Raw genomic sequence first — 19,705 nt, 5'->3', positions numbered from 1 at the left:
GCGCCAGGGAGCTGCGCTGCAGCCAGGTGTTCTGAGGCCAAGCCCCTTTTTACACCTCTCTGCAACGCAGCTCTGTGGCACTTACTGGAGGTACCTAGTGGGCTAGTTGGACCCTAGGGACCCTCAGGATTCAAATGAACTTAATCTCCCAACTAAAAATGGACACAGGGCGTGTTTACACAGTGGTGAATGGAGGGGACGGGGCCTGAGTTAACGTGTGCAAAAACGCCCTGTGGCCTGTTTTAAGAGGTAGTTTTAATCTCCATGCCCTATTATATACTAGGGGCTTACAGAGGAGGTCATGCTAATCACAGGGGGACCCCAACGCATAATGTTCCCTAGTGTATGTAGGTGTTTTCACTGTATTCTAAGTGTCTTTTAACATAGCACTGGCTCTAGGACTGGTTAGTCAGACTCAGTTACCACCAGTATCCGTCTGAAAAAGTTGAGGGTACAGGATGATTTTGCAACAAGGCTTCTTTCTGCTCTTCTTTTTGTTATTTCTGCACGTTATCCTTCTTCCTGCACTTATCTTCGTATTTGAGGACTTCTGTTGCTTCTTTCTGCACTTCTTTTGTTTCTTTCTGTGCATTTTTTCTTCTTTCTTCACATGTCCTATCTCTGTAGGCATAGTTAGAAATTAGCATTTAAAAAACCTTTGAAATTCACAGAAAAAACCATAGGTTTCAGGCACGTTATAGTTAGGAATTAGCATTTAAAAAACCTCAGAAATTCACTGAAAAAACCATAGGTTTCAGGGGTGTTATAGTTAGCTGGACTTTTCACTTGTACAAAACCATTGAAATTCCCCCGTTATAGTTAGTTCAGCTAACTATAACTCGCGCGCCCGCAATGCACTGCTGATGACGTCACATATTACATCACTCATGACATGGTCAGTGACATCACTCCTGACATCACTGATGACATCTCAAATGACATCACTGATGACATCACTGATGACATCATCCTTGTGATAGAGTGGCAGACCTCCTCTCACCCTAATATAACCTTTGATACACACATTCAAAAATAGAGACTAAAATTTTCAAAACAACGGACATACCAATACCAGTTACAACAACCTCTTCAGTAATTCTAAGATCCACATACACATCCACTCATTCACCAACAGTCCTATACAGTCACTCATACATGTACTCACTCATCATATGTACTCATACACCTATACATCCTGTTACACAATGCCACTCATCCATAGAGTTACTCACACACATAGTCACTCATGCTAATAAAGAATCAAACATACATTTACTTGCATATACAGTTATACACACACCACCATACTTACTTCTACGGAAACTTACACATACTTATTCTTTTAAACAATCCCTTATAGAAACACATACTTATTCATACAGGAACTCTTTCAATCTCTCACTCTCACATATACTCATATATATACACCAATAGTCACATATACTAGTTTAAAACACATGTAGTTACTCATAAAGACACTATTGAGACAGTCATTCACTTACTAACACACCCATACACACACTCATCCACCCATACAGTCCTGCACACATGCTGTGTTCAACACATACAAACAGTGAGTCACTCATTCATGCACCTATGCACTACGTAATACCCCCCACCGAACCATGCAGACACTCAGACTGATACTCAAAAGACCAACTAATAACCTATATAGACACCCATGTAGCTACTCACCAACCCATGCAGCCACTTATACACAAAGTGAGAGACTGATACAGATATTTACATATTTAAACATTACTCACTAAGCCATGTATTCACTATGATACACTTAATCAGTCAGTTACACAATCAATTTTTCAAAAACAAATCATCCATTTAGACACTTACATACCCATTTATTCTTCCATCGACCTTGAGATATACATATATAAAACATATTTAATTTTCAGAAAAACACACATTCACTGGATGATGTCATCAGTGATGTCATCAGTGATGTCATTTGAGATGTCATCAGTGATGTCATGAGTGATGTCACTGACCATGTCATGAGTGATGTAATATGTGACGTCATCAGCAGTGCATTGCGGGCGCGCGAGTTATAGTTAGCTGAACTAACTATAACGGGGGAATTTCAATGGTTTTGTACAAGTGAAAAGTCCAGCTAACTATAACACCCCTGAAACCTATGGTTTTTTCAGTGATATATATATGTATATATATGTGTGTGTGTGTATATATATATATATATATATATATATATATATATATATATATATATATATATATATATATATGTTTGTGTGTATATATGTATTACCTACTGGCGGTCGCCAGTAGGTAGTTATAGTTAGGACCTATTATCCATAGAAAATCTGCAACATTCTATTTAGAATAACTTTGGCGCCGGTTGACGAATCTTCGCGAAATTTTTAAAACTCGTGGCCCTCTCCTATCCTGCAAGTCTCGGGGTGATTCATCAAGCGGGGGCCGAGAAAAAAGGGGGGGTCCCGAAACGTGTTTTCCCCATGCAATTTTCCATAAGGACCGTTAGTCGCAGCTACAGCCCAAACTGCTGAACGGAATTACACCAAATTTGGCAAAGAGGTAGCCCTTGGTTCACACTTGTGCCTTTTGGTTAAATGGTGTAAATCCGTTCAGTAGTTCCTGAGAAATTCAAAAGTAAAAACATAGATATATCTAGGGCCGCGGATCCTCCTGAGCACGAGCTTTATGCGAATTGGCTGTCAACACTTCAAACCAGGAAGTGTTGGCAGCCATCTTGTGCCTCAGTAACCGAGGCACAAGAAAGCAGTGAAAAAAACGCCAAAAATGCAAAAAGGGTGCAGGGTAGAAACACCCTGACCCCCTAGACCTGCTCAGGGGGTCCCACAAGGACCCCCAAGGCCAAAAACAAAATGTGTTTTTTATTAGCCCCCGGTGGACCCCCAAGCCCCAGGGACCACCACCAACCGGGGCTTTAAATTAAGTGGGAGGGGGACCGCGCGGCCCCCCTCCTGGAGCCTTGTCGTGCCCCTCTGGACCACCACCCCCCAGGGCCGGCTCCTGCAGTGTCCTGGGGTGTCCACCTCCGGGACACTGTAGTTTGCAATGACAGGGCGGGAGCCTCGCGGCTCCCACCCTGTCATTGCTCCTTGCAGTACTCTAATCATTCAGTCACTACTCAAGTACTCATGCACTGAGCCAGGCCTTAGCACATGGACTGCTTCAAACGCCTATCCACTATGCATGCAGTCCTCTAACCACCTACACACTTGTCTTTCACACCTTCAATTCCCCAGACAGTATCCGTACACTTCCAGCAAACACCCTGTCACTCTCCTTGTACTCCTCTAGTGACCCATTCAGCATCATGTACTAATCCATTCACTGTGCCAAAACCCAACCACTTATAAATTCACCAAGGCACTCTCCTTGCAGTACTCTAATCATTCAGTCAGTACCCCAACGCATAGTGTTCCCTAGTGTATGTAGGTGTTTTAACTGTATTCTAAGTGTCTTTTAGCATAGCACTGGCTCTAGGACTGGTTAGTCATCGTCAGTTACCACCAGTAGCCATCTGAAAAAGTTTAGGGTACTGGATGATTTTGCAACAAGGCCTCTTTCTGCTCCTCTGTTTGTTATTTCTGCATTACTTCCTGCACTTTTCTTCGTCTTTGTGGAATTCTTTTGCTTCTTTCTGCATTTCTTTTTCTTCTTTCTGTGTGTTTTTTCTTCACATGTCCTACCTCTGTAGGCATAGTTGGAAACTAGCATTTAAAACACCTTAGAAATTAAATGAAAAAAACATAGGTTTCAGGCACCTTATAGTTGCAAATTAGCATTTAAAAAACCATTGAAATTCACTGAAAAAACCATAGGTTTCAGGCACGTTATAGTTAGCTGGACATTTCACTCGTACAAAACCATTGAAATTCCTCTGTTATAGTTAGTTCTGCTAACTATAACGTGCACGCCCGCAATCCACTGCGGATGATGTCACATATTACATATTTCATGACATGGTAAGAGACATCACTGATGACATCTCAAATGACATTACTGATGACATCACTGATGACATCATCCATGTGACAATCAGATACACCTCATCATACACCAATATAACCTTTCATCACTCACTGTAAAATACAGAGTACCATATTTGAATCCATTGACACACAAATACAAGTTTCTAAAAACCCACTCAGTGATTCCTAGATCTACACACACATCTAATCACTTACCTATAGATTCACTCATACATGCTGTCAATGATCAATAGAACACTATCAAATATACTTATACACCTATATAGACATTACACACCAGCACACATCCTATTCACTTATGCAGTCATCCTACTCACTTATCCAAACAATGGATCATACTTACATTTAGTCAGCTACACACGTATACAAACACCACTTCATTTATTCATATAGATAGTAACTCATACTTTAGTGTGTTATAAAATCACTATCACAAGTATACAGTTATCCATACAGTCACTCATACAATCACTGAGTCTTATGTATACTTATTTATATACAACTGTCACATACACTGCCTTTTATGTTTCTAGTTTGTTGGATGTACCATTGAGAGATACATTTGCTCATCACCACACCCATAAAGATATTCACTCACCCAAACAACTGTTATAACATGCAGTCTTAACCTCATATACCGACTGAATCAACTATTCACACATCTTTGGGCAGTCACACCCCCCCACCGAACCACACAGATATTCACTCTCCCATACAAATACTCAGTTAACTAATCAATAACTAATATAGACCTTCACGTAGCTAGTAACCAACTGGTGCAGCAGTTTACACAACAACTGACAAAGTGATACAGATATTCACACAGTTTAATCACTATCCAATATATTTAGTGAGACACTATAAATTAGTCAAGTAAATAGTCAATCACACTGCTACTAAATCCTCCATCCAGATATTTATATATCCACTCATTCTTCAATGCAGATTGCTATATATATAATACATATTTAAATAACGAACCAAACCACATTAACTGGATATTGTCATCAGTGATGTCATTTGAGATGTCATCAGTGATGTCACTGACCAGGTCATGAATGATGTAATATGTGACATCATCAGCAGTGGATTGCGGGCGCACGAGTTATAGTTAGCAGAACTAACTATAACGGAGGAATTTCAATGGTTTTGTACGAGTGAAATGTCCAGATAACTATAACAGCCCTGAAACCTTTTTTTTTTTCAGTGAATATATACATATAAAATTATTGTATTTAGGTTTGTCATATTGTCCTATGAGTTGCTTTAAATATACTCAAACGCGAGTAGATGTTTTTAAATTCATCCGTAAATTAAAGTTTAGAAAACATTTTCAACTTAAACAAGCGGTGAATAAGGCATCTCAGAGCAAAGATACTCATAGTTTGTGTTCCAATCTTCAAGTGGCAGATGTGGGTACTCTGATTGTAGCACAGGATCTGGCAGATCTTAACAACACACAGGGAATTTCAACACAAGAAAAACTTGTGGAATCTGGCATAGTATGCAATACACCTATTACCAGTCCATTTAGACCTCCATCGTCCTTTATTCCACTGATGCCAAGGGATGCAATCGATGTATTCAGTGACTGCATGATAGAGGACTTAAAGAAGCTGAATCGGGAGGTCATGCAACAAAATAGACAACGTAACCAAGCTGAAATCCAATATACTAAACTCATTCAAAAATTACAAAAACATACAGAGGTCATTATAAACAAAGCAGATAAAGGTGGAAATATTGTTTTATGGCCAAGAGTTATGTACATGGAAGAAGCAGAGTTGCACCTTAAAGACATTCATTGTTATCGAGAAGCCAGCTTCCAAGATTTAAGACTAAATAAGGAATAGGTCTTCAGTGAATTGGCCCGATGGAAACGTTCAGGGTTACTATCTAAAAAGGAGTACAGCTTTCTGAAAAATGAACATCCTATGACTCCCTTTTTATATTTTATTCCAAAGATACATCTAAGGAGTAGTTTCTTTTCTGTAACTCCAGTTCTGTAGTAGGGGTATCTCTGTGATAGTCATAATCTAGTGAATAGTCCCGCCCATGTGCGGGGACCCCGGAGCAATAAAAAATAATCTCTAAAAGGTGTCAAATCATGCAGACCTGCATCCACCTTTAAGAGAGAATTTAATTTAAAGACAGATAATGCAGCCTATACCCACAGGCTACACTGTCCAGTAGTTCAACTAGAATTCCACCAACATCCACAAACAGCACTGCCTGTCCAGCTTTTCTCCACAAGGGAAAAAACACCCTGCCTCTCCCAGCAAAAGCCTCTGGAATGATAGAGAGGAAGGAATAGACAGACAAGCCCCATAGGCTGCCATTATGTGGCTCAGAACAGGATACTGTGCCTTTAAGAAAACTTTCCAGAACTTTCCCAGTATCCCAGAATGCACAGCAGGTCCCTTTTACTTTCAGTTCTTTTTGAAGGCGTAGCACGCCAGACCTGTAGCATTCCTTACATTAACATTTATCTCTCCACCGGGGAGGAGGGCGGGCGCTTATGACTATCACAGAGATACCCCTACTACAGAACTGGAGTTACAGAAAAGAAACTACACCTTCTGTAGTAGGGGATCTCTGTGTATAGTCATAATCTAGTGAATAGAATGGCAAGCCCATCCCCACACAACAACGGCGGTGGAGAACACACAAGACAATACTACTACTGTGCGAACAAATTTCGCAGCGAAGCCTGCCCAACCTGAGCATCTGCCCTGGCATCCGTGTCCAGACAGTAATGCGCAGCAAAGGTATGGACCGATTTCCAAGTGGCCGCCTTGCAGATTTCCGCAATCGGAACATTACGCAGCAAAGCCGTCGTGGCAGCTTTGCCCCTGGTGGAATGAGCCTTAGGTTTACCCCCCAAGGTCTTATTAGCCTTTTGATAACACAATTGTATGAGGGACACAATCCACCGAGAAATGGACTGCTTAGAGGTCGCGAGACCGGTCCTGACTGATCCATAATTAACAAACAATTGGTCTGACCTACGAATATCCTTGGTCTTATCCAGATAAAAATTTCAACACCCTCCGAACATCCAGGGAATGGAGAGACCTTTCCGCTGGCGAAGAGGGATTCTGAAAGAACGTAGGTAAAGTTATGGTCTGGTTGACATGAAAATCAGAGATAACCTTAGGAAGAAATTTTGGGTGAGTACGCATCACAACCTTAGCAGCATGAAATACAGTATAAGGTTCTTGACAACATAATGCCTGAAGTTCACTCACCCTGCGGGCCGATGTAATGGCCACTAGGAACGCCGCCTTCCAGGATAGGTGCTGCAATGAAGCCTTGTGAATGGGTTCAAAAGGCTCCTTCATCAGTCTGAACAGCACCACATTCAAGTCCCAGGAAGGCGAGGGAAGTCTGACAGGAGGAAACACTTTCTTCAAGCCTTCAAAAAAATCCTTGACCACAGGGATCTGAAAGAAGGAAGTCTGTGAAGGGCATTTCCTGTAAGCAGTCAAAGCAGCCAGATGAACCTTAATGGAATGGAAATTAAGGCCAGGCTGCGCCAGATGTAACAGGTACGGAAGGATGACATCTTCCTTACATGTCGTCGGATCAAAGTTCTTGGACTTACACCAGATACAGAACCTCTTCCACTTATAGGCATAGGACGTCCTAGTGGAAGGCCGTTTAGACTCCTTCAGTATGTCCATACAATCTTCTGGTAGATTCAGATGGCCATATTGCACTATTTCAGGAGCCATGCCGCCAAACTCAAAGACGAGAGGTTGGGGTGCACCATCCGCCCCCCCGAACTTCGTGAGAAGGTCCGGCCTGCACGGCAACCGTATGTGAGGAAGGAGAGACCGGTGAAGTAGGTCCGTGAACCACCACTGTCTGGGCCATTCCGGGGCGATCAGGATCATCCGCGCCCTGGACTGGGACAGCTTGATGAGCACTGCCGGAATCAGGGGAATGGGTGGAAAAGCGTACAGAAAGCTGTTCGACCAATCGATCCATAACGCATTCCCCAGCGTCCCCCGCCGGTAGTACCTGGATGCGAAGTCTCGGCATTTGCTGTTTTCGGCGGTGGCGAACAGATCTACGTCTGGAGTCCCCCACCTTGCGAAGACTTCTCCTAGTACTTCGTCGTTTATGACCCATTCGTGGTTTTCCTGAATCAGCCTGCTCAGTGCGTCTGCCTGAGCATTCTGTACCCCTGGCAGATGCGTGGCCGTAATAGTCAGTCCTCGGGACAGAAGCCAGTGCCAGATCGCCTGCGCCTCCTGCGACAGTGCGCGATCTCGACCCCCCCTGCTTGTTGAGGTAATACATAGTGGTTGTATTGTCCGTCTGTATCAGCAGCGAGTTGGTCTGGAAGGACGGAAGGAAGGCCTTCAGTGACAGATCTGAGTTCCAGGAAATTGATGTGGTACGTCGATTCCAACGGGGACCACTTTCCTTGAATCTGCAAGTCCCCGGAATGCGCTCCCCAGCCTTGGAGAGACGCATCCGTCACGACACTCTTCGTGGGAATGTCCTTGTGGAAGGGAACCCCCCTGAGGAGGTTTTCCGCCGAACACCACCACTTCAGAGACTGAAGAGCATGTAGAGACAGCCGTATCTTGTCGTCCCAAGAACTGGTCTTCTGATCCCACTGATCCTCCAAGCACTCCTGCAGTGGTCTCATGTGCAGCCGTGCGTGAGGCGTGAGGAAGATACAGGAGGCCATCGATCCCAGCAGCTTAGACACCTTCCTCACGGTCGTCGATGGAGCAGTCCTGAGGTCCTGAGCCTTCCGAAGGAGTGATAACCGTCTCTCCTCCGAAGGAGACACGCTTGCTGACCGCGTATCGATGGAGGCTCCCAGGTATTGTACGCACTGGACCGGAGTCGGGACCGATTTGGACATGTTGACGTGTAACCCCAGCTTGTGCAAGAGAGCGCACGTCCACCGGAAGTGTTCTTGCGCTTCCTAGAAGGATGATGCCTTGATCAGCCAATCGTCCAGATACGGGTAGACAACCACCTTGTTCCTCCGCAGGTGTGCCGCCACCACCGCCATGCACTTCGAGAAGGTCCTGGGCGCAGACTTTAGCTCGAATGGCAGTACTGTGTATTGATAGTGATTGGCGCCGACTTGGAATCGCAGGAACTTCCTGTGCTTCCGTGCGATGGGCACATGGAAGTACGCATCCTGTAGATCTATGGCACAGAGCCAGTCTCCCCGTTGCAGCTGAGGGTAAATCTGATGCAACGATAGCATGCGAAACTTCTCTCTGCGAATCCATTTGTTTGCCTGTCGCAAATCCAGAATGGGCCTGAACTCGTTCTTGTCCTTCTTGCGAACGAGGAAGAACTGAGAGTACAGACCTCTTCCCCTTTGAGACAGAGGTACCTCTTCTACCGCCTTTTTTCTCAACAAGATGTCTGCCTCCGCCTGGAGCTCTCGCAGTTGAAACTGAGAGCTTACCGGCGGAATCGCTGGAGGCGGGCTGACAAACCGAAGACTGTATCCATTGCAAACAATATTCAGCACCCACTTGTCCTGAGTAATTTTTCTCCACTCTGCCGGAAAAAATTGAATGCTTTCCCCCACTGGAGTGGGTAACGGTTGAGGGGGAAGTAGTCGCTCAGGGCCGAGACCCGGCAGGGCCCTTGGTAGTGGTAGTAGCCTGCTGGCCTCCTCTACCCCTCTGGCGTTTCTGGAAGGGCTTCTGGAACTGCTGCTGTTGGTGCTGCTGCTGTCCCGAACCCTGCCCACGCCCTCTGCCGTAGACCCGAACCTCCTCTGGAACGGGCGCTTCTTCTTCTCGGCCTTCTCCAACCCGACAGCCGTCAGGGTCTCCGCCTCCGCCTTCATGCGGGCAATCTCATCATCCGCATGTTTTCCAAACAGGGTTTCCCCCGAGAAGGGCAGATTGGCTACTCTGTGCTGAGCCTCGGGCTTGAGCGACGTCAGGCGCAACCAAGAGTGACGCCTCTGATGGACACCATGACAGTAAGAGTGCGCCGCCAACAAGGAGACATCCGCTGCCGCACTGATGACCTGGTTCGAAACCAGCATCCCCTCTCGCACCGTTTCCAGGAAGTCCTCCTTCCTGTCCCGGGGCAGCAGGTCCGCATACTGTTGGAGGGACTCCCACAAGGCCCGGTCGTAACGCCCCAACAGCGCCCCCGCACTTGCCGCCTTCATGGTGGTAGACGCGGTCCCACACACTTTCCTGCCCGCAGAGTCCAGCCAGCGGCTTTCCTTGTCGGGCGGGACCGTCGATGAAGGAGCAGTCGCATGCTGCTTCCTCGGGTCCATCCGTAAAAAAGCAGGGTCCGAGTCCGGGGCCCGATACTTTTTCATGAGCCGTGAGGGAGCGGATTTCGTCACCGCGGGGGTGAGGAACAACTCCAACGCGGGTTCCACCAGTCCCGGCACTAGAGGCAGCAGGGGGCGAGACAGGTGTTTTTTGTGTAGAGTCTCGAATATCACGGACGTCGTGGGTGCCGGTACCGTCACCGTGATGCCCAACTTGGCTGCCCCCCGCAGCAGCACCTCCTGGAAGGAGACCAGATCATCCACCGGAGACACCCTAGTCCCCGGTGAGTCCGACAGCGTCGGTGAGAAGTCCCTGGCCGAGGACCGTGTGCGTGACCTGAACCTGTGCCTCCTATGGCGCCGTCCTGATGTCGACGACGACCTCCTATGGCTCCGCGATCTTCTCCTCCTGACGGAGCGGGAGCGCGACCTCCTCGGCTTCGGCCTGTCCGACGGTCTTGCCGGGGCCGGCGACCGTGGGTGACGCGGCCTCGGCGTCCCCTGCGGCGGAGTCGGATACCTGGGCAGGGAGACCGACCGCGATGGAACTGCAGGTGGCCCCAACGGAGTGCGAGGCGGTATAGGACGCGGAGGTGGAGGTGGTGACGCCGGCCGTGGTGGCGGTGGCGGTGGTGGAGGAGGAGGAGGAGGAGTCGGCGGTCGTGGTGGCGGAGGTGGTGATGGCATAGGGTTCCGAGGGGGTGTATACACCACGGAGTACCCCGATCCCGGCGACTCCGCCCTCTTACTCCTGGCGTCAGGGCTCCCCCTGCGCCGTCTCGACGTCGACCTCCTCGACGACGAGCGTCTTCGACGTCGGCCGCCTCCTCAACGGAGACCGCCGCCGCGACGTCGATCGCCTTCTCGACGTCGATAGTCTTCGACGTCGATCTCTTCGACGGCAATCGTCTCGACATCTATCTCCATGACGTCGACCGCCGCGACGGCGACCGCCTCAACGGCGACCGGCGCCTCTTCGCCGACGGCGAGCGGCGCTCCCCCTTCGACGGCGAGCGCCGACGCCGGGCCTGATCTCGCCGCCGATGGCTCGACGGCGTCGCAGAAGATGCCGATGTCGTCGACGGCGGCCTGTTCAGCTCCCTCGACGTCGATCGTCGACACCGCTTCTCCCCAGAGCCCTGGGGAGATGGCGAACAGACCGTAGTCATCCCCCTCGATGCCGCCCTCGACGGGGAGTGGGGACGCTTGCTGGTCTTCCTGCCCCTGGGGAGCCCCCCAGAGGCCTCAGCATGGGCAGAATCAGCCCCTCCAGACCCACCTCGTGCCTTCAGCCTTCTGTCCTCCAGGACCTGGAGCCTGATCTTCTTCCTCTCTCTCAGGGTCCTGGCTGAAAAAGAGCGGCAGATCTCACACTCCTCAGGCACGTGGGACCGGGGAAGGCAGACGATGCACACCCTGTGTGTGTCTGACTTAGCCTTTTTTCTTCCACAATCAGGACACTTGTCGAACAAGCCAGTCATTCTGATAACACCAGAAGGAAAAAGGACTTTCTAACACTTGAAAAGTAACAAATAACCCTTGAAAAGGGAGAGCTCAATGCTCCAGGGTCCTGCTAGCAGGAGCCGGAAAAAAGAACTGAAAGTAAAAGGGACCTGCTGTGCATTCTGGGATACTGGGAAAGTTCTGGAAAGTTTTCTTAAAGGCACAATATCCTGTTCTGAGCCACATAATGGCAGCCTATGGGGCTTGTCTGTCTATTCCTTCCTCTCTAACATTCCAGAGGCTTTTGCTGGGAGAGGCAGGGTGTTTTTTCCCTTGTGGAGAAAAGCTGGACAGGCAGTGCTGTTTGTGGATGTTGGTGGAATTCTAGTTGAAGTACTGGACAGTGTAGCCTGTGGGTATAGGCTGCATTATCGGTCTTTAAATTAAATTCTCTCTTAAAGGTGGATGCAGGTCTGCATGATTTGACACCTTAAGAGATTATTTTTTATTGCTCCGGGGTCCCCGCACATGGGCGGGACTATTCACTAGATTATGACTATACACAGAGATCCCCTACTACAGAAATGTGGTTCCAGTTAGGCCAATTATTTCGGCTCAGAAAAGTTTATTGGAGGCAATGTCGAAATATGTTGATCATTTTTTGCACGAATTTGTTGAAAATTTGCCATCTTTTATCAAAGACACTGGTCACTTTCTATGTAAATTGAAAACTGTTAAATGGGATGAGGAGTGTTTATTAATTGTGATGGACATTAGCTCATTGTACACCAGTATTCATCATAGCGATGGTATCAATGCAATACGTTACTATTTGGATAAAAGAAGCATACACATGTATGAACATAACAAAATGTTAATTGAAATGATTGAGATCTGCTTGACCCGCAATTACTTCCTTTTCAATAAGGAAATTTTTCAACAACTGCGTGGCGATGGGAGCATGCTTCTCCCCTAGCTACGCGTGTTTACACGTGGGCTGGTGGGAGGAGCATGTACTGAGAGGTACCCATAAAAAGAATTTTGATCAACGCGTGCTTCACTGGTGGTGATTTATAGATGTCTGTCTAATTTGGAAAGGTTCTATAGAAACAGCTGAAAATTTTGTCAAAGACCTGAATGAAAATACACTTAATTTGAAATTCACATCGGATATTAGCAAAGAAAAAGTGCAATTTTTGGATGTGGAAATCTATATAAAAGAAAACAAAATTCAGACGAGACTTCACAGAAAACTAACGGCAGGGAATTCCATACTCCATACCAATAGTGCACATCCTAGACACCTTATACGAAGCATTCCCTACGGTGAACTTTTAAGAATTAAACTTATTTGTAGCCATGATGATGACCTAAAAGATTGCCAGGCAGAGATTTTAAATAGAGGATACAATGTGGGGGAGTTGACCAAAGCACAAGATAAAGCCAATAAAACCTGTCACCCTTCTGAAATTTGTGAGATCCCAACTACTGTGGTGCAAATTGAGGTTCATGCAGATATGACCACTATTGAGCCAGTTAACAAGATAAGATTGATAACCAACTTTTGCAGACAAGAGAGAAAAGTCCGCAAAATCTTATATAAAAATTGGCCAATTGTTAGATCTGACATTACTATGTCACAGATCTTGCCAGAACTCCCTAATCTTACTTTTAGAAGAGCACCCTCTATGAGGGATGCACTTGTAAAAAATAGCCCTGAGGTTATAACCTCTAACACCTGGCTTTCAGCTAGATCCGGATTTTTCAAATGTAGTTCATGTCGCGCATGCAAATTTGGCAAAAATACTTCAGAATATATTACAGCTGTTAACTCTGAACCGGTTAAAATACAAGGACATTACACCTGCAGAAGAGATTATGCAATATATGTTTTAGAATGTACATGCCATTTACTGTATGTAGGAAGTACTAAATTGCAGGTGTTTAACCGGATATTACAACATCTCAGAGCATTGGTCAATTCAGATCCTAACTATCCAGTAGCGAGACACTTGAAACTGGTTCACAATAATGAGCTAAATGATCTGAAGTACTTTGTTATTAGTTCAGTGCCCAAAAACTTTAGGGGAGGCAATAGAGAAAAAAGATTACGACAAGTAGAATCCGAATTTATTATGCTACTGGATTCAAAAATGCCAAATGGACTTAATAACAGCGATGATTTGCACAATTTCTTATAGGATGATAACACCTAACAATTCGGATCTCTATTAGGCTTCTTTAATTGATCTTAAAATGGGTCTTATCATGGGTTAGTGGCCGGTAATTTTAGTCTAGTTTTATCTGGATTTTATCTGGTCAGGCTGGGAATATTGCCGAATTTTAATCTGGTGATTTTTTGGCACAACAGCAATAATTGTTTTTAAGATCAATAGCTGCTATATTTATTTTAATATTTAAATATATCCTAGAAAAAGTCATGGATCTTTCGGTGATATGCCCATTTTACTTAGTTTTATCTGGATTTCATTGAGTTTTATGGGATTTTGTTACCGGCAGATTTTATCTTATTTTAGATTAACTATTTAAATCAATTATTGTGCCAGTTGGATTATAGGATAAAAACTATTTTGTCTTATCTTATTAAGTTATATACCATGATATCCTCCTCTTTTTCTTCATCAGATTTATCCGACGACTAATTCTTGGACCAAAAAATGGAACACGACAATATAAGAATGCTAAAATTTGTGACTTGAAACGAAAGAAAAAGACTTTGAAGGGCGTCTTACAAATATGCTGCTACCTTTTGTATTTATATTGATATTTTGTGTGTGAATATTTGAAGATTTTTTTTGCACTTGCACAAAAGCACTTTATTGGTAAATTATTTGGCACTTAATAATGTACTGATGGAACCTAAATATGAGTAAATATTTTCTCAGCACCAGTGCTTAGTTTTTAATCGAGGCCAAATACCACAATGTATAATATCTTGTACATACATAGGAGATTTTAGTGAATGAAGACAACATTCAGAACACTATATTTGCAAAGGAGCACTATGCAATGATTTTTTAATCTATTGTGGATTATGAATAGCCTATTTATGTGGTATTTTCTTACGTAAATGTATTAGAGTAAATGGCCCTTTAATTATATGTGCACTGTGTCCGTATTAACCAATTAGAACAGCAGTAACATGTGCCTGTTTTGTTTTTCACTATATATTTGCACTGATAGGTCCTGCGCGTCATGTGATCAAGACTGCCGTGGGGCAGTCGAAACGTGTCAGGCTGGGCACTTGCTTGTAACAGTAACGTTTTTATCTGCAAACAATAAATGGAAAAACCTTTTCTCTCAGTGTGTGGTCCATACCTGTCTTCGCGCCCGTAACTGGGATTGTGGATCATATATATATATATATATATATATATATATATATATATATATTCACTGAAAAAACCATAGGTTTCAGGGGTGTTATAGTTAGCTGGACTTTTCACTTGTACAAAACCATTGAAATTCCCCCGTTATAGTTAGTTCAGCAAACTATAACTCGCGCGCCCGCAATGCACTGCTGATGACGTCACATATTACATCACTCATGACATGGTCAGTGACATCACTCATGACATCACTGATGACATCTCAAATGACATCACTGATGACATCACTGATGACATCATCCAGTGAATGTGTGTTTTTCTGAAAATTAAATAGGTTTTATATATGTATATCTCAAGGTCGATGGAAGAATAAATGGGTATATAAGTGTCTAAATGGATGATTTGTTTTTGAAAAATTGATTGTGTAACTGACTGATTAAGTGTATCATAGTGAATACATGGCTTAGTGAGTAAGGTTTAAATATGTAAAGATCTGTATCAGTCTCTCACTTTGTGTATAAGTGGCTACATGGGTTGGTGAGTAGCTACATGGGTGTCTATATAGGTTATTAGTTGGTTTTTTGAGTATCAGTCTGAGTGTCTGCATGGTTCGGTGGGGGGTATTACGTAGTGCATAGGTGCATGAATGAGTGAGTCACTCTTTGTATGTGTTGAAGACAGCATGTGTGCAGGACTGTATGGGTGGATGAGTGTGTGTATGGGTGTGTTAGTGAGTGAATGACTGCCTCAATAGTGTCTTTATGAGTGACTACATATGTTTTAAACTAGTATATGTGACTATTGGTGTATATAAGTGAGTATATGTGAGAGTGAAAGATTGAAAGAGTTCCTGTATGAATAAGTATGTGTTTCTATAAGTGATTGTTTAAAAGGCTAAGTATGTGTAAGTTTCCGTAGAAGTAAGTGTGGTGGTGTGTGTATAACTGTATATGCAAATAAATGTATGTTTGATTCTTTATTAGCATGAGTGACTATGTGTGTGAGTAACTCTATGGATGAGTGGCATTGTGTAACAGGATGTATAGGTGTATGAGTACATATGATGAGTGAGTACATGTATGAGTGACTGTATAGGACTGTTGGTGAATGAGTGGATGTGTATGTGGATCTTAGAATTACTGAAGAGGTTGTTGTAACTGGTATTGGTATGTCCATTGTTTTGAAAAGTTTAGACTCTATTTTTGAATGTCTGTATCAAAGGTTATATTAGGGTGAGAGGAGGTCTGCCACTCTATCACAAGGATGATGTCATCAGTGATGTCATCAGTGATGTCATTTGAGATGTCATCAGTGATGTCATGAGTGATGTCACTGACCATGTCATGAGTGATGTAATATGTGACATCAGCAGTGCATTGCGGGCGCGCGAGTTATAGTTAGCTGAACTAACTATAACGGGGGAATTTCAATGGTTTTGTACAAGTGAAAAGTCCAGCTAACTATAACACCCCTGAATCCTATGGTTTTTTCAGTGAATTTCTGAGGTTTTTTAAATGCTAATTTCTAACTATGCCTACAGAGATAGAACATGTGAAGAGAGAAGAAAAAATGCACAGAAAGAAAAAAAGAAGTTCAGAAAGAAGCAACAGAAGTCCTCAAAGACGAAGAAAAGTGCAGGAAGAAGGATAACGTGCAGAAAGAACAAAAAGAAGAGCAGAAAGAAGCCTTGTTGCAAAATCATCCTGTACCCTCAACTTTTTCAGACGGATACTGGTGGTAACTGAGTCTGACTAACCAGTCCTAGAGCCAGTGCTATGTTAAAAGACACTCAGAATACAGTGAAAACACCTACATACACTAGGGAACACTATGCGTTGGGGTCCCCCTGTGATTAGCATCACCTCCTCTGTAAGCCCCTAGTATATAATAGGGCAGGGGATTAAAACTACCTCTTAAAACAGGCCACAGGGCGTTTTTGCACACGTTAACTCAGGCCCCGTCCCCTCCCTTCACCACTGTGTAAACACGCCCTGTGTCCGTTTTTAGTTGGGAGATTAAGTTCATTTGAATCCTGAGGGTCCCTAGGGTCAAACTAGACCACTAGGTACCTCGAGTAAGCGCCACAGAGCTGCGTTGCAGAGAGGTATAAAAAGGGGCTTGGCCTCAGAACACCTGTCTGCAGCGCTGCTCCTTGGTGCATACTGGAGATGCCTGTTGGGCTAGTTGGCCCTCAGGGACCCTCAGTATTGAAGAGGAATTAATTCCCCAACTTACAACTCGCCAGGGGGCGCGTTTGCAGAGTGCTGCAAGGAGGGGGCGTGGCCTCCGGCACGATGCCAGTCTTTTATTCATTTTAATTTTTTAAGAAGGGGGGCTGTGTGGTTCCCCTTCTTATTCTAATTTATTGACCCTGATGACCCCATCCCCCAGGGCCTGTCTCCTAATTATATTTTTTTGACCCCAATCCCCAGGGCCGGCCACTGTTTTTTATTATTTTTAAAAAATATACATTTATAGACACACCTAGGACATGCTGGACAAACCGTACGTACCTATCACCATGACGATTTGCGTGATATTCATTAAAAGGCGACTATGCATACAATGAATCCACGTGGAATGTATTTACACCACTAGTGAAGCTCTGACATGTCTGATGCCCTACCGTGCCTAATCCCGGTAGACACCCTTGTCGTTTATTTATACAAACATGGGTAGCTATTGATGGGCACATTTAATACACATGCACACCAAGCCATTCAAAGGGGATTCGACAAAAATTCGACCAAAACTATGCAAGAAACCCCCCTCACGGTTAATAAAACACACATCCACTGCCGGATGTGTAATACTTTTTATTTTACTCTCTGGAAAGGGGACGAACATCACTTGAGAGTCACAGCGCGCTCCTGGCAGAGCCCAATGCTGTGTTACACCCACCATTGGCTGCTGAGTGCCACACACCTCTGTGTTGTATTCCACTAGCTAGTGCATATGCTATGACACTCTCTAGCCCATGTGCACTGTAACACCGCCCCGTGAATATGTCATGCCACACCTGTCTTCGCACGGGTTATATTGCCCCATCTAACGTGCCTTCCTCGATGCCTATGTTATAACGCACAGTGCTATGCCATACATATTACAATCTGGGATCCATATCTTTGTCACAGTGCATATGCAACGTTACACTCCCCAGCACATATTTTATATTACAACTTTAGAGACTAGTTAGGTTACACAACACTGCCCTGTGCATATTACACTCCAAGGCGCATATCGCATAGCACGCGCTAGTGCCTGTGCTATCTCGCGCTCTCCAATGAATCTGTCATTGCGCACAATGTATTGCATATTATATTTCACGCCCGGTTCATCTTATATCACACTTTTTGGTGCATAGTTTATACCATACACTATATCTAGTTTTCATTTTCAATCGTGCTCTCAGGACTATGTTCTATATACCACTGTGTTCACCTACCCTTTTCACGGGCATTACATTTTGCGATAGGGGGTGGAGGGTCAGGGGGTGTTTCTGCCAAGTGAGCCCGGAGTCACAAACGTCCTCTTCTTCCTGAATAAAAGTGAGATTATGCTGCATACTTGTTCATATTTTAAGTAGTTCGCACAGACACACGTTTTAAAAACAATAAAGTTCCTAATACCCGCCTTCTCTGAACAGTTAGCTTGCTGCCCCATCCCCCTCCTCCCTATCCTCTGTTGTGTGAATCCATGGACTAGCCTCCTCCCTCCTGCCATGCATGGTTGTATTGTGCTGCCACTGCCCTCAATTTAGTATGATGTACCAGTCCACTCCTCCTGCCCTCCATTGCCCAATTCTATGCCCCATCATTGACCTCCTGCTTAAACTCTGTGCTTAGCTTGCTGCCCCTATTCTCCTTCCCCCTGCCCTCCGATGTCTTTGTGTATGCCCCTGCTCCATCCTTTTTGCCCACCATGTTCCATGGACCTGCCACTCCTATCTACTCTGAGTGTTCTGTTGAGCTGCCACTCCCCTCCCACCTGCCTAGCATTGTCAGATGACTGTAACCTGTCCCTGCCACCTCCACCCTGCCTGTCCACATGCCATGCCCCTATCCTCTTCCTCCTGTCCTACATGGTCCATTGTACTGCCACACCCTTCTGCCCTCCCTGGTCTGTTGTGCTGCAACTGCTCCTCCTGCCTGCCCCGTGCGGTCTGTTGTGAGGCCCCTTCCCCTGAACTTTCTTGTGTGTGTGCACAGGTCCTCACCCTCCCTTCTATCCTCCATCGTCCTTTGTGCATGCCCCTGCACCCTCCTTCTTGCCCATCATAGCCATTGTGCTACCACTAACCCTCCAACTTGCCATGCATGGTCTTCTGTGCTGCCATGGCCCCTCCCACCTTCCCTGTGTGGTCAGTTAGCTGCCCCTGAACCCCTCCCACCTTCCCTCCATGGTCTGTGTGTATGCCATCACAGTCTCACTGTTGCTCTTTATGGTGTGTCTTGCTTATAGTGCCCATCCTGCCTGACCTCCATGGCTATCTTGCTGCTCCTGCCCTGCCCCCAGCCCTCTGTTTACATGTGCAGACCCCTACTCCCTCCCTCCTGGCTTGTCTGTTCCATTGTAATGCCCCTGATCCATCCCTCCTGCCCTTTATGGTCTGTTAT

The 19,705-nt window shown here is 45.1% G+C and overlaps 2 protein-coding genes across 3 annotated transcripts in view; one reads left to right on the top strand and one right to left on the bottom strand.

Annotated features, from left to right (window-relative positions):
* Positions 1–19,705, top strand: part of LOC146871331 (uncharacterized) — a 733,473-nt gene that overhangs the window by 501,525 nt on the left and 212,243 nt on the right. The window contains exon 5 of one of the 2 annotated variants that reach the window (XM_085650834.1): positions 14,386–15,027. The exons of the other annotated variant lie outside the window; for it this stretch is intronic. The gene's annotated coding sequence lies outside the window, so the exon portion shown is untranslated. Of the gene's footprint in view, positions 1–14,385; positions 15,028–19,705 lie in introns of those variants that run through there. 2 annotated transcript variants of the gene reach the window in all.
* The window catches only part of LOC146871332 (uncharacterized), a 574,862-nt gene that overhangs the window by 374,234 nt on the left and 180,923 nt on the right, over positions 1–19,705 (bottom strand). The window lies entirely within an intron of this gene.

The sequence above is a fragment of the Triturus cristatus genome, chromosome 1_1 (genome assembly GCF_964204655.1).
Source record: "Triturus cristatus chromosome 1_1, aTriCri1.1, whole genome shotgun sequence".
Lineage (NCBI taxonomy): Eukaryota > Metazoa > Chordata > Amphibia > Caudata > Salamandridae > Triturus > Triturus cristatus.
The sequence above is the reverse complement of the archived record's forward strand: the minus strand, read 5'-3'. Positions and strand labels throughout refer to the sequence as shown.